The sequence below is a fragment of the Mizuhopecten yessoensis genome, unplaced genomic scaffold (genome assembly GCF_002113885.1).
Source record: "Mizuhopecten yessoensis strain PY_sf001 unplaced genomic scaffold, ASM211388v2 scaffold11065_2, whole genome shotgun sequence".
NCBI lineage: Eukaryota > Metazoa > Mollusca > Bivalvia > Pectinida > Pectinidae > Mizuhopecten > Mizuhopecten yessoensis.
Window position 1 is genome coordinate 10,902 of NW_018408862.1, and position 16,721 is coordinate 27,622.

A 16,721-nucleotide genomic window follows, 5' to 3' on the forward strand; every position below is an offset into this window, starting at 1 on the left:
GTTTTCGCATTTTGGGTTGATAGGATTTGTCCTATAATGCGCAAACCAATTCGTGAAAAGTGAAAACATCTTTGCATATGTTGGCTAATTAGTCTATCTAATTAGTGGAAATTGTTCACAATAGAGCTTCTTTGAATAATAAGTAATTAACAGAAAGTTATTTAGGAATTTTAAAGATTTTTTTCATGTTTTTACATATTGGGTTGATAAGATTTGTCCTATCATGTGCAACCCAATTCGTGAAAAGTGAAAAAAAAACTTTGTATATTTTGTCTAATTAGTCGATCTAATTAGTGGAAATTGTTCAAATTAGAACTTCTTTGAATAAATAGTAGTTAACAGAAAGTTATTTAGGAATTTTAAACATTTTTTTCATGTTTTCACATATTGGGTTGATAGGATTTGTCCTATCATGTGCAACCCAAATCGTGAAAAGTAAAAAAAAAATCTTTTGCTAATTACAGGATTTAATTAGTTGAGATGGTTCACATTAGAGTTAGTTTGAATAATAAGTAATTCAAACACAGTAATTAATGAATTTAATATAGTTTTTCCTGTTTTCACATATTGGGTTGTTTTCACATATTGGCACGCTACATTCGTGCGCTATAAGATTTTCCACGGAATAAGATGATTTACATAATTAACAATATTCACGGGTTTAGTAAAATGATATGATCTAATGATAGTAAACGAATTTTTTTCACATGCACGATTAAAATATATCAAAATGATAGTTCAAAATGAATAACTGAGGAAAGAGAACCTACTTATAGTAAAAAGGATCGCATAACAAAAACTACTTTTTAAATCGTAATTTTTCAACGGTTCATGTTTTCACATCATGTTGACTTAGAATGTATGATCATGCAACAACTTTTGTCTATAAATAATTCATTTTCGACTTCCGATAGAGTCGGAATACGCATTGAAAACGGGAAAACTGTTTACGTTATAAAAATGGGGCGTGCCACCAATAACTACGGCTTCTGTGTTTCGTGTCTTTGTGTACACATTGTATTAGAATGGTTACGCAAGTATCAGATTAAACAACAAATTGATAACGGAATCATTTTTTTTCCCGATGATGCAAATCATGTTTCTAGACAGTGAAACTGTACGAGCGTAGGTCTCGGGCGCCGCAGGTGTTGGTGTAAAGTTTGCCCATGGTAAACCATTCGTACATATAAAGGTAAAACTAAAGCAACAGAATATATGCTTCCTTTGAAATCGAATAGTCAGAGAACACTGTTGAAAATATTTAAGCTTACCATTGAAATGCGCGGTTAGAACTACTGTTTCAACAGTTAAATGTCATTAGCAGGCAAAACAGCTTTCACAGCTTTGAATCCTTTCGAGATATAATACGTTCAAAAGTTAATAAATAATGCACCTAACACAGCATTCCTCCCAGTAACATTATGATGGCAACGGATGAACCAGTTGTTGCCATTACCTTGATGCGGAACATTAAGTAGGAATTAACAACTTCCATTCTTTAGGACTTTGGTATGTCCCGGCCTGGGTGATAGAACCCGTTGCCTTCCTCGCCTGGGTGAACGCTCAACACTAAAGCCAAAAGTGAGGCATGGCCAAGCAAAGTGCTAGGAATTAAAAGGATGTTAGAAATAGAGAGTCATATAAAGAACCCAAATATTGCAATGGGTGCAGCAGATTTATTTTGGTTGCTTTTGTTTCCCCAAGTAGAGGGCACAAAAGGAGAATTTCCACATTAGTCGCATTTTAAGATACATCTGCAGTTGGTAACAGCAGGTGTATTCTTTTATCAATCCCTGATATACAGGGATGTCGTGACAGGTTAAACCTGACATGCTGGGATGTCGTGACAGGTTTCTTAATATCTAAAAAGTACATGTAACCATGAATACAGAACAGGCGTTTTATGTGCTTTTCCTACTCTGACGCTGTACAGACACACTTGTTTGAACTGACTGTGTAGATGACGGTAAGGTTAAGTGGCTTGAGAAACACATCGTAATTCCGACAACATTTATATAAACCTTCCGCTCACGGTAACTCCATACTTCATTACAACTGGTTGTAAATAAAGTCCCAAGATTTATATTGAAAACAACTCGGCTTTTAATAAATCAATTACAACATTACGTACATGTATGTAGAAAATTAAGTTGTAGGTTTCTAAGCTATTGATCCGGAATCCGATCCCATTAATCCGGAATCCTATCAAAGTGATCCGGAATCCTATCTCATTGATCCGGAATCCTATCTCTTTGATACGGAATCCTATCCAATTGATTAAGAATCCTATCCCGTTGATCCGGAATCCTACCCCAGTGATCCAGAGTTATAAAAATAGTCCAATAATAGTTTAATAGATCCGGAATCCTACCCCAGTGATCCAGAATTAAAAAAATAGTCCAATAATAGTTTCATACATTCATCTAATACCCTATCCCGTTGATCTGGAATCCTACCCCAGTTATCCGGAATTATAAAATAGTCCAATAATAGTAAAATACATTCATCTAATACCCTATCCCGTTGATCCGGAATCCTACCCCAGTGATCCAGAATTATAAAAATAGGTAGAGAACAGTATAATACATTCATCTAGTACCCTATCCCGTTGATCCGGAATATTTGTCCCAGTGATCCGGAATTATGAAATAGGTAGATACCAGTATTATCTAGTCATCTAGTACCCTATCCCATTGATCCGGAATCCTACCCCATTAATCCGGAATCCTATCAAAGTGATCCGGAATCCCACCCCATTAATCCAGGATCCTATCTCATTGATACAGGATCCTATCCCAGTGATCTGGAATTGTAAAATAGTCCAATAATAGTATAATACATTCATCTAGTACCCTATCCCGTTGAGCTGGAATCTTATCCCAGTGATCCGGAATTATGAAATAGGTAGATAACAGTATAATCTAGTCATCTAGTACCCTATCCTATTGATCTGGAATCCTACCCCAGTGATCCGGAATTATAAAATAGTCCAATAATAGTTTAATACATTCATCTAATACCCTATCCCGTTGATCCGGAATCCTACCCCAGTGATCCGGGATTATAAAATAGTCCAATAATAGTTTAATACATTCATCTAATACCCTATCCCGTTGATCCGGAATCCTGCCAAAGTGATCCGGAATTATAGAATAGTCCAATAATAGTATAATACATTCATCTAGTACCCTATCCCGTTGAGCTGGAATCTTATCCCAGTGATTCGGAATTATGAAATAGGTAGATTACAGTATAATCTAGTCATCTAGTACCCTATCCCGTTGATCCGGAATCCTATCCCATTTATACGGCAAACTATCTCATTGATCCAGAATCCTATTCCGTTGATCCGGAATCCTATCTCATTGATACAGGATCCTATCTCATTGATCCAGAATCCTATCTCATTGATCCAGAATCCTATCCCAGTGATCTGGAATTATAAAATAGTCCAATAATAGTATAATTCATTCATCTAATACCCTATCCCGTTGATCCGGAATCCTACCCCAGTGGTCCAGAATTATAAAAATAGTCCAATAATAGTAAAATACATTCATCTAATACTCTATCTCGTTGATCCGTAATCCTGCCCAAGTGATCCGGAATTATAAAAATAGTCCAATAATAGTATAATACATTCATCTAGTATCCTATCCTGTTGATCCGGAATATTTGTCCCAGTGATTAGGAATTATGAAATAGGTAGAAAACAGTATAATACATTCATCTAGTATCCTATCCCGTTGATCCGGAATAATTGTCTCTGTGATCCGGAATAATGAAATAGGTACATAGCAGTATAATCTAGTCATATAGTACCTTATCCCGTTGATCCGGAATCCTACCCCAGTTATCCGGAATTATAAAATAGCCCAATAAGAGTATAATGCATTCATCTAATCCCCTATCCCGTTGATCTGGAATCCTAACCCTGTGATCCGGGATTATAAAATAATCCAATAATAGTTTAATAAATTCATCTAGTACCCTATCCCGTTGATCTGGAATCCTAACCCTGTGATCCGGGATTATAAAATAATCCAATAATAGTTTAATAAATTCATCTAGTACCCTATCCTGTTGATCCGGAATCCTATCTCATTGATACGGGATCATATCTCATTGATCCAGAATCCTATTCCGTTGATCCGGAATCTTATCCCGGTGATCCGCCCCAGTGATCCGGAATTATGAAATAGGTAGATAACAGTATAATCTAGTCATCTAGTACCCTATCCCATTGAACCGGAATCCTACCCCAGTGATCCGGGATCATAAAATAGTCCAATAATAGTTTAATACATTCATCTAATCCCCTATCCCGTTGATCTGGAATCCTACCCCAGTGATCCGGGATTATAAAATAGTCCAATAATAGTTTAATACATTCATCTAATACTCTATCTCGTTGATCCGGAATCCTGCCCAAATGATCCGGAATTATAAAAATAGTCCAATAATAGTATAATACATTCATCTAGTATCCTATCCTGTTGATCCGGAATATTTGTCCCAGTGATTCGGAATTTTGAAATAGGTAGAAAACAGTATAATACATTCATCTAGTACCCTATCCCGTTGATCCAGAATATTTGTCCCTGTGATCCGGAATTATGAAATAGGTAGATAGTAGGATGATCTAGTCATATAGTACCTTATCCCGTTGATCCGGAATCCTACCCCAGTGATCCGGAATTATAAAATAGTCCAATAATAGTATAATACATTCATCTAGTACCCTATCCCGTTGATCCGGAATCTTATCCTGGTGATCCGGAATTATGAAATAGGTAGATAGCAGTATAATCTAGTCATCTAGTACCCTATCCCATTGATCGGGAATCCTACCCCAGTGATCCAGAATTATAAAAATAGTCCAATAATAGTTTAATACATTCATCTAATACTCTATCCCGTTGATCCGGAATCCTATCCCAGTGATCCGGAATTATAAAATAGTCCAATAATAGTATAATAAATTCATCTAGTACCCTATCCCGTTGCTCCGGAATTATGAAATAGGTAGATAGCAGTATAATCTAGTCATCTAGTACCCTATCCCATTGATCCGGAATATTTGTCCCAGTGATCCGGAATTATGAAATAGGTAGATAACAGTATAATCTAATCATCTAGTACCCTATCCCATTGATCCGGAATTATTAAATAGTCTGATTAAAGTATAATCTAGTCACCTAGTACCCTTTCCCATTGATCCGAAATCCTATCCAATTAATCCGGAATCCTATCCCAACATAAGGTCAAACATGAAGCAAATGTTTGTTGGGTAAGAAAATGATGTTTCTGCTATAAAAAAAATTGAAGACAAATAATCTTAATATAGATCATATATATATAAGACACAAGTAGAACAAATGTAGTATAATTCACAACCCCGTACAACATTTGATGGAACAGATACTCGCTGAATTATTTCAGAAATAACTTGAATTTAAATTAAAAGGAAAAAAAATGAACATTAATGGTTATTCAACCTAACAAGCATGATGCATTTGAGATAACCAAGAAATAATACACAAAACATAACATGCGGTATATAGTCTGAAACATTACCTTGAAGTCTGATAACATGCCTGATCCTGATTTTTTGCTGGGCAATTTTTCTTTTTGGTTGGCTGAATGAATCAAGGATTTTTTTTTGACAAAGTTGTGGTCTTTCTGTAAAAATATTGTAAAGAAAATATTTAGCAAAATTTGCACAAGTGTCATAGTGTATAGTTACTTAAGAAAAAAATATATCATATATAACATAGACTTTATTTTTTACTTTACATAGAGATTAACTATTCAAACAAGATAATAAATTGTCATATATCTTGGTACATTTGTGGGTCATCTAGTGACTGATCGAATTACCTTCTCACACCCAGGTCTTGTTTTTGAGAGAATCGCAGAGTACACTATCACTGTACTATCTGACCACCTGTACCACTTTTAATTATCTAACCTTTAATCTGTATATACCATACCTTGTCAATTAACTATCATTTCTGGTGTCATTTGTTTGATCATAATTTCTTTGTGGATTTTAAAATGATGATGGTTGAACAATTTAAAGTAATATTACATATATGTCTATAAAGACTGGCATTCATGAATATACTGTCATATAGGATTTTATGATGACCATCGGTAGATGATTTATAACACTATTGACCCTTTAGTATATATCAGCAAAAAATAAAACACATAAAACCTACATTTCCTTTTTTTTGGATTTCTTTCTGTCTCTTTTCTTTTCTTCCTTTTTCCTGGTCCTTTTGTTTGATGGCATGCAAGGACTTTTCTTCCCACAATGATAAATGGAACTCCATTATATTCAATGTGGGGAAGAATGTCGCTTTAAGAATCCTCATATCGGATCCGAGACTTGGAATCTATATGGAAAAAACATAAAACATTAAAATCATGAATAGTAATTTTTGAAGTCTTCAAATCTCCTAATTTACAATTTTTATTTTTATTTTTATTTTTAAAAGGAATATTTGGAACTTTAAAAATAATATTTCAAATAGCTGATTTTTCATGATAGACCATGTATAAAAGAATTACAGTATTTCAGTAACCTTCAGTTGTTTTAATCAATTTGAAGGCAAGTTCCTTTGAAAAGTATATTGCCTATTGCTTTTAAAATTTGAATTAAACTTATTCATATTATATTATAGAAGTCCCATTCAAATGTAAACTTGAAATGAGTCACATCATTAGAACACGTATGTAACTTTAGCTATACTTATCACTTACCAGTCTGACATCTTAGATTCTTAAACAAAATAGTACCTGTAGTGTTTAAGTGTTATATAAACATCAATGATGCAGGATGGGGGTAAGAGGGGAGCAGCACATGATATTAATTAGTGGATTCCCCAGGGCCTATTTCAAGGACTAAGCATATCTATATAAAAATAAACATATGTCTGCAGTAACATGAATATGGTTTTAAATTACTTAAGGCTAAGTTGTAAAGACAATAAACTTGATTGATACACTTAGGACTAAGGTGCTACAGAAAGTGACATACTGGTCACAGCATGTGTTGCTTCCTCTCCATCTGGCTGGTCAATATACTAATAACCTCTAGTACACTGACCACCTGTGGACCAGGATACCAGCACATGTGTGCCCAATTTGATCAGCCTTTAGTACATGGATCCTCAAATTACAAAATATAAAGCATAACTGTTCGAACAATTATTCAAAGTTTCAGCCATCAGATCAAAATCAAATAAAAAAGTTAAAACTTTAAAATTAGTTAATTTATAAAATGTATCCTGCATATGATGTACACTGTACGTTCAGAACAAAATTGAATTTCCTATTATTGTGAATTAGTTTTAAAATAACTTATATGTTTAAATCAAAATAGCAAACACCATTTCTAAGTGCACAACATATTTAACATACATGAATTTGATTTCGGCATGTATAGACGTATCAACCCATACAAGAAGGCGACAGGGGTCAGAGGTCAGAGGGAAAAAACCTCGCGCCAATGTAAACAAAGAGGTATGGCGGGTTGCTATGCCTATTTCCCCAAAGTTATGTTATGACGCGTCCTCAGGTATTTTTATACAGGTATACGTAGCTATATCGGAATCCTGTGTCTAAGAATAGAATATTGTAAACAGACGAATTTAAGGCCATGGGTATTAATACATGCGATAACGATAAAGGCTCAACACAATGCTTATTTCACGTTTTTTATATTGATTTATAACAAAGTATACGCTTATATGTAATACAAGATCGTGCAATCTATACGAAACAGTTTTGAACGGATTTAATTTTCATCACTACTACCTGCGTTCGGTAAATCGGTAGCATTCAGAATGAGTTCTGAGAAAGTATCCGGTCTCGGGCGATAATCCGCATGTCGCACTAAATAGTAACGAAATTATTACTAACAAAACTGATAAATCATTTTCCATCGATTTGAAAAACAAAATATTGCTTAATTTAGGAAAAAGATCACATGCCTAAATATTTAAAAAAAAAAAAAAAAAAAAAAAAAAAAACCTGAGGGAAGATTCGAACCTGCAACGTTTATTTTTTAGTCACAATTAAACTGCGTTACACATTGGCAATTACAAACTGATTTAACCCGAGAAACACCTGTCGCAGTTTAGAGAAACTTGATCAACCCTGTTTTTCATTATATGAGCACTTTCCCAAAGGAGGACCACTTTTCTGTAATACGATTTGTTTTTGCATATTACATCACCGTCACAAAAAGTTTATTCAAAAGTTGGTCCTCAGATCGGAAAGTGTTGAAAGTATTTTTTTAAGTCCGGGAAACCCCATCACTTTCATAGATATAGTGTATATGGCTATATTTGCATTATCATATTAGCAATACCTAATTTCTCAGCAGTTTAAAATATCATATTCAATTGGTTCTATATCTTTTGTATGCATTTTTGATACACGAAATGTTTTATTCCTTAATTTGTTTTCCCGTTTTCATAAATGCCGACTTAGGGAAATACGGGCAGTTTTCCGCCATACCTCTTTGACAGTTCGACATGAGACGGGCCTCGCATGAGACATGATTTCGATTTCGATTTACATTTATTTTTTGTATTGAACGTTATATATACTTTATAGACTTAATGGCTCCTGATGATCAGAATCTAACTTTAGATGATTTTATAACATGGAAACTTCCCGATTAACGGATTTTTTTTACCAAGTGCGGTTTGTCAAAAGACGGAAGCAAGAAATGGCTGTCAGCATTATGTTTCGCTGCATTGACGATAAAACTACCTCTTGTCCGAACTGGTGCCTGTATTTTAAAAACAAAATCAGGAAGATTACTTTAATTTGTTACATGTAGACGATGGACATATCGGACTCATTGTTAGTACACACTGGGTGGGTCGAGGAGAAACAGGGATCTGTTTCATTAATTTCCTTGTAAACAGACAAAAATGGGTTTGTTATTGCAAGGAAAATGGAGCAGTAAAATCGGCCATGAACCAAGACAACTGTTGATACCTGTAGGTGATTGTGTAACGTTTAAATTAAAGCATTTGTTAAAATTCTATTTATCTTTTTGAATGCAAACTAAATGCTAAATAGCGAGTATATATAAACCCTAATATGGACAATAAAAATATATAAATTGTCTAAAATTATATTAGTTAGCTATGAGAACTATTTTAATTAATGTTGGCAATAATATAAAGCACTGCTTATAAATATTGTCCTGTACATAACACTCTTGTCAAGAATGTGTAACAGACTTGGCACTTTCAAATATCAAGGAAACAGTTTTATGGTTTAAAAATATATCAATTAACTCCCTTAGACTAGGGCATTAGATAAGAATATGATGACGCAATAAACAAAAGCAGGTTTCAGTCAAACTTGAACTTAGCCTCAGTCTTAGTATATTGTACATGCTCTTATAAGTTATCTTGTGAAGAGGAATGTCAGGCAATTTCATAGGCAACAAATGGACAGGGTGAGAATCCGCTTTGGCATAACATTCGTCAGGACAGATTAACATATACCTTTTATTTTGTACACACTAAGATGGTTTCTCACATGTCAAAGGAAACAAATATGGAACCTTTATTGTACAATTTGTTGGAGTATAGAAAAAAATAACTCAAATATAAAATTTATTAAACATGGCAGGGAACTGGAACCAGAGGTCAAACAATCCTACAGGATAGAAATGCCTAAGTCTTTTCATAGTAAAGTGTCCATTTCTGAATGTGGCATATTCCTTGACCAGAATCACTCTTATTTAGGAGCAAGTCCAGACCTGTTGGTCACTTGTGACTGTGAGTGCTGTGGGGATGGTTGTGTAGAAATAAAATGTCTCCTTGTTACAAAATGTGCTAAGTGTTCAAGGCTCTGCTCTTGTAAGCTTCCGGTCTATTTACAAAACACCATTTGAAAAAGAAACATCCATATTATTGTCGAATACAAGGGCAGCTTGCCATCACAGGGAGAAATTGTTGTGACTTTTATATGTACAAATTGTATACACATGTAATGGCAAGCACACAGAAAGGATTTTATTTGACAGCTCCTACTATTTGCAAATACTTGACAGCTTGAAATAGTTTTATGTAAAGTTTGTAGTGCCTGAACTTTTTTCAAGGCCGTTGAAAAATCAAAAGGAAAAACACAGATCTTCCTGTCATGTCAGAGGCAATGGACATTGATCATGACCCTGCTACAACACATGTCTGCCCTGTATGTTATTATAAGCATGTAATCGAGGAAGTACACAGCATACAGAAATACGGGAATCAAAGTAATGGATGTGATTATTGTCATCTTTGGTATCATTTTGCATGTGTACAGATGAACAAGCTTGCATCATCAAAGATTAATAAAAGTGCAGTGTTATTGGCAGAGTTTGAAAGTTTAAAGTACAGACTTTGCAGGTTAGGCAAAATATAGTAGCCTTGTTTTTGGCCTAAAATATATGAGGCTAGATTTTGTATGCAAGTGTATACATTGGAAAATGTACAGTTGGTTTGACTTACACATTATATTGCATGTATATATAATATCTATTATTATATTCTTGCTTAATTTATATTCAATTAAAACTCTGATAGAATGTGCTCTATATTTCAGCCATATTTGCACAATTTCATGTCCAAGTATTACCAATAACTCAATAAGGTTCAGCTAGAGTATTGGGAGAGATGGATACAGTAGGTATTAAGATAATTGTAAATATTTTCTTTTTTTGGCTAAAATATTAATAAAAACCTGTTCAGTTCCCATTTGCCTGATCAATCATCCGAAGATCCAGGTCTCTGTGCTGGTCATATTCTACTATTATCAAATCAACCGAACTATTGACACGATTAACCAGACACCACGCACAGTTGTATGACTGAAAAGTGTATCACATTATATTTAACTATTGGGGATCCTTATGAATATTGGCAGTAAATTGTAATTTGATCCCAGCAGTGTCAAGTGTGCATTTAGACCCTGAGAATGTCACTATATCATTGTTCATGTTCCAAATTTTGCACTTTTGATTACAAATTATTAAATATGAATACACATATGTATCACTGGATACATGTTCTTTAAACCAAATATTGTGATACTGATACAAAGATGCACATATCAATATATTATAACAGCCCTAAACATACGTGGTACTTTTGTTAAAGAAGTGTTGAAGTTTTGTGGATCTTATGAAAACTGGATTGTATTTGGCAACACTGTGCTAGGGCAGGTGAACTAGTGACTGATATATAAACACAACATTAATTTGTAAACATTGAAAGTTTGGAGGATCACGAAAAAGCAATAGTGGGATATATTGAGGAACAGGTTCTGGTGCTGCTGATGAAATTACTATTTACTTATACTTTGGTAGAGATGGATGCATATTACAAATTCCAGCAACCACTTTTACAATATCATCCAAGTGGTGCACAAGAGTAAGGGGTACCTCATATTTGAGGATCCTGTAGGTTTTCATTCATCTGATTGCATGTTCAATGTCAATTCTCTGATTTGCAATGGCCTTTGTAAGATTCACTTCAACTCTTGGCATTTGAGAAGCTCTCCTACGCCCTGGATGAATAAACAGTTCTGCCCCGAATAGTGCCAACTCTTCTCGAATATAAACCCCCAATCTGCCATGACCGAATCATATCTTTTAATTATGTCAAGAAACCCTAATCTAAAATTTAGAAAAACTGCTTAAAATAAAATATATTGCATGATAAATGTCAAAATTTTCCTAAAACTTAACCATATTTTTATGGCAGTAGTTATATTAAGTCCTCTTTTGATGTTTCGTGCTGTAGATGTTCCTTATCCTTATCAGGAAATCTTGGGACTAGTTACATTGACAACATACTTGTAAATAATATATTCAACTAGTCCTATAGACTACCAAGCAAAAATAGCTAGTGTCTATCCCTGATTAATCTACAGAAAATACACATTTATATTTAATTTTTTATTTTATTTGTAATGTATCAGCTATCAGTAAAATGCACACATGTGGTTTTCTAAGTTATAACCAGTGCAAAAACGACTTTCCAAAGAGTGCTGTACCTCCAACATTCATTGCTTGTCCAATAATACCCCTAGACAGGCCCCAATGAAAATTTATATTTATTTATGACACAATCTGAGACAAGAAAGACTTTTTTACATGCCATTACATTAGCACAAGTTTGACAATGGCGTATAAACGATTTTTCAGTTGTCGTTAAGAAACGATGAGGTTACATATTAACGTTAATATTTGCCAACGGAAAGTGGAACAAGAGGCCCAAGAGGGCCTGTATCGCTCAACTGAATATTTAAGCAGTCTTGGCAAAATATTCTCATCAAATATTATATTGCACTAAAAATATTTCCCTCTCAAACTTTGTTGGCTCCATCTGTTGAAACTACCAGCAAAATATTATTATAAGATTCTATGCGATTTGATTCTTCTTCAGAAGTTGCTTGACATATATTTTCCTGTGACCTTGTAAGTAGGTCAATGTCATTTTCCTTCTCAAATTGGTTAGCTCTTTTCCAAAAGCTACCAGCCAAATCTAATGAATCCATTTCTTTTAGTTCTTAAGAGCAAATCCTTTAAAATGTTGTTGACCTCTGTGACCTCTAAAGTAGGTTGAGGTTATTTTCATTCGCAAACTTTGGTGCGCTCTATCCTAAGATAAATTTATGCCTTTTAATTCTTCATCAGAAAAGTAGTTTGAACTTTTTGACATATTTGAACGCTGTGACTTTGAAAGTAGGTCAAGGTAATTTTCATTCGCAAACTTTGTTTGACTCTTTCCCTGGAAATAATCAGCCAAATATTAAGGTTCTATACCTTCCAGTTCTTCAGAAGATGTCGTTTGAAGTGTTTGACATATCTGCCTCATGTGACCTTAAAAGTAGGTCAAGGTCATTTTCATGCTCAAACTTTATTGGGCTCTTTCCCAGGAAGTCACCAGCCAAATATTTAGGTTTTATAACTTTCAGTTGTTCATTATGAAATCGTTTTAAGCATTAGACATATCTGACTCCTGTGACCTTGAAAGTAAGTAAAGGTCTTTTTCGTTTTCAAACTTTTTCGGGCTCTCTCCCAGGAAGCCATCAGCCAAATATTAAGATTCAATACCTTTCAGTTCTTCAGAAGAAGTTGTAATAAGCGTTATACATATCTGACTCCTGTGACCTTGAAAGTAGGTCAAGGTCTTTTTCATTCTCATACTTTGTTGGGCTCTTTCCCAGAAAGCTACAAGCCAAATATGAAGGTTCTATATCTTCCAGTTCTTCAGGAGAAGTCGTTTGAAGTGTTTGACATATCTGCCTCATTTAACCTTAAAAGTAGGTCAAGGTCATTTTCATTCTCAAACTTTGTTGGGCTCTTTCCCAGGAAGTCACCAGCCAAATATTTAGGTTCTATAACTTTCAGTTCTTCAGAAGAAGTCGTTTTAAGAATTAGACATATCTGACTCCTGTGACCTTGAAAGTGAGTCAAGGTCATTTTCGTTTTCAAACTTTGTCGGGCTCTATCCCAGGAAGCCACCTGCCAAATATTAAGATTCTATACCTTTCAGTTCTTCAGAAGAAGCCGTTTGAAATGTTTAACACATTTGAGCCCTGTGACCTTGAAAGTGGGTCAAGGCAATTTTTATTCGCAAACTTTTTTCGGCTTATTCCATGGAAGCTACCTACCAATTGGCATGTCTCTAAACCTTTTGGTATTTCAGAAGAAGTTGTTTGAAGGTTTTTACTTATTTGACCCCTGTGATCTTGAAAGAAGTTCAAATTCTGTTTTTTTCGCAAACTTTGTCGGGCACCATATAAGAAAGCTACCAGCCAAATATCATGACTATATGCCTTCTGGTTCTTCAAAAGAGGTTTAAAGGAAAGTTGATGGACGCCGGACAGACGCCGGACGACAGACGACGGACGACGGACGACGGACGGACGGCCGGCCGGACGACGGACGGACGGCCGGCCGGACGGACGACGGACGCCGCGCCATGGCATAAGCTCAGCTGCCCTTCGGACAGGTGAGCTAAAAACGACAACATCGTCGTTTTTATGTTAATTTTCATGATGGCAAAGGATGCTTTGAAAATTTTCCTATATTGATGGGAAAACATCAAAGTTAAGTATACCAGAAACAGGTTTAAAGATGTTGTATCGGAGAAAGGAAAAATAATAAATATGATTGACTTGATACCCCGATCCACCAGTTACTGGGGAGAACTGACACACCCATCTGCGACTCTCCAACAAATTGCACGATCGCTGATTTATTAGGATGTAAGTGCCAAGCATTGAAGATTTTCACAAAAGAATAGATGTACATGATTTCGTACTCGATGTTCGTATGATTTTTCAGTGTGGATATATCGTTTAAATAAAGAAATCGTAATCGTATCCAAGGACTCCTAATTAGCCGCCATGCAAGTATTTGCAAGCCCATAAGCGGTTTTCCCCCATGACCTTTGACATAACACTTTGAGGGTGGTATGTAAATCTTGTACGCCGCTCCCGCTCCCGTCCCAAAACCCCGTACCAGGCATATAGAGATATATCTCATTAACGCGATCGTTTATTTTTTTTTATAAAATTATACAATAATTTCAAACATTATTTTCTAAATGCAGATTTTTTTTTATTATCTAATAATTTAGAAATTGACGATAATGTGTATTTCAAGGGGGGAAAACTTGTACGTCGCAATCAACCGTGTAAATCATATTATTAGATATATAGAGAAAAATAACATGTTATTTTCAGGTATATAGAACAAAATACCTCATTGTTTATAATTATGCAGGTTTCGTCGCAATAAACGACATATTTCACATGAAATTCTGACTTTGTTGTGATCGCGGGCGAGGATCTCGAGAGTTTTGTTTACTCCCGTACCCGTGCAAGACTCGTGCTAAATAGGCGAGTCTCTAATTCCAAATTTATCAAAAGGTAATCAAATAATAGTTTTGGATAGGGAATCAGCGATAAAAAACATTCTAGAGGAGGTTTTTCCAAATGTCAAAGTACTTTTTTGTTGGAATCATATTCGTAGATATATTAAATTTTGGTTGAACCAGCATAAGGGTAGTAGTGATATTTCAATTTACATGGAAGATGTTATACAGCTATTAAGATGCGTGAGGATGAGGTTTTAGCAATGTTAGATACAGTATCTGAGAAATGGAGTGAACCTTTTGTAGATTATTTCAATTCCCATATCAAGGGTGACATTATGAAATATGCTGGTTGGTGGCTACTGTCTGGTCTTGGTGTGGGGAACAAGTATACAGGTATTATAATTAATGTTGTTGACGCTACACCTGGAAAGAAGTTTTATTAGATATTACAGTTCTTTCATTTTATTATCTCCAGATATATTATGGCAATGAGATTAAGAGAGGGTTAATTGGAACAGGAACTTATAGATTTAAGGCTATTCATAAAAGTGCTCAGCTAGACCCTGATGATGTACAGTTTTCAAATGGTGTTTGTCATCCTGATGATGTTTTAGATTTAGATCAATGACAAAGACACAGTAACTTCCGGGGAACATATAAGTCTAAACGAACAGGTAAGCGATGAAGATGTAGCTAATTTAGTATATGGTATAGCGTCCGAGATTCAACAAGTAAGTAAACAAACTTCACAAAGGTCTTTAGCAGTTGCCGCTCTTAGGGATACCAAGGTAACCCATGTTCCATCTGCCAGGACATTTATAGTTGGGTCACAGGGAGATAAGTACGCAGTTCAGTACATCCTAATTAAGAGCAATGTCAGTGTCCATCGATTGGTACATGCTATCATATTATTGCTGCAAAGTTAAGTATAGGCATAGACGACACAACAGGTAAGAGAAAAACTCCATATGGCTCAACTTAGGCGTAATGCAAGAAAGCGACCAGACAGGAAAGCAGGTAGGAAACGATCGAGACCATGTTATAGAGAGGAGAATGATATAGTCCCAGCACCAGACAGTAAGTTAACTTAGTTAGGTGAATACAAAATAACGTGTTCAACTCCAAGTGCTACATGTAAATTGGCCTCTCCGGTGACATTAGAGTCAGTTCCTCTCCACGATATTTCTGATAATGGTACTCCAAGAAAACCAAAACCTAGGTCCAGACTTTCTTTAACCCGTAAGAGATTGTCAAATATAATAGAATGAAAAGAAGATACAAAGCTGAGTCAGTAGCAGACATAAAATGTAGTGATAGTGTAAGTATATCTGAACCAGTTGTAAGTACCAGTCCTAAGGTAAAACAAAGAAGACTTTCATTACCAAAAAAGAACAAACCGAATGTAAGTGATATTTTAATGGATCTTTCGGATGACAGACCGTCGTTAATAAGCCTGCAGAAACAAGACGTATCTGGATGGATAACGGTAAAAGTACGCTAAGTTTTAAGGATAAAAATGATTTATTTATTGATAACAAACTATGTGGTAATATCATGTGTTACGTACAAGATAATTTAAAGAACCAGTTTCCTAATATAGGCGGAATGCAAGATACAGGTTATGCCTAAATTTTGAAAAACAATAAGTGGGACTATGCACTCAGAATGAAACTAACTAGCGCTGCATCAGCACAAATTCATCATACAGGCGAGGATCATTGGGTAGTCTCAGTACAGGAGATAGTGGGTTTAACGGGAGTGAAGAGTTAGAGTTTGACACCACTTGCATGAGACAACATCTTGTGGAATGTATTT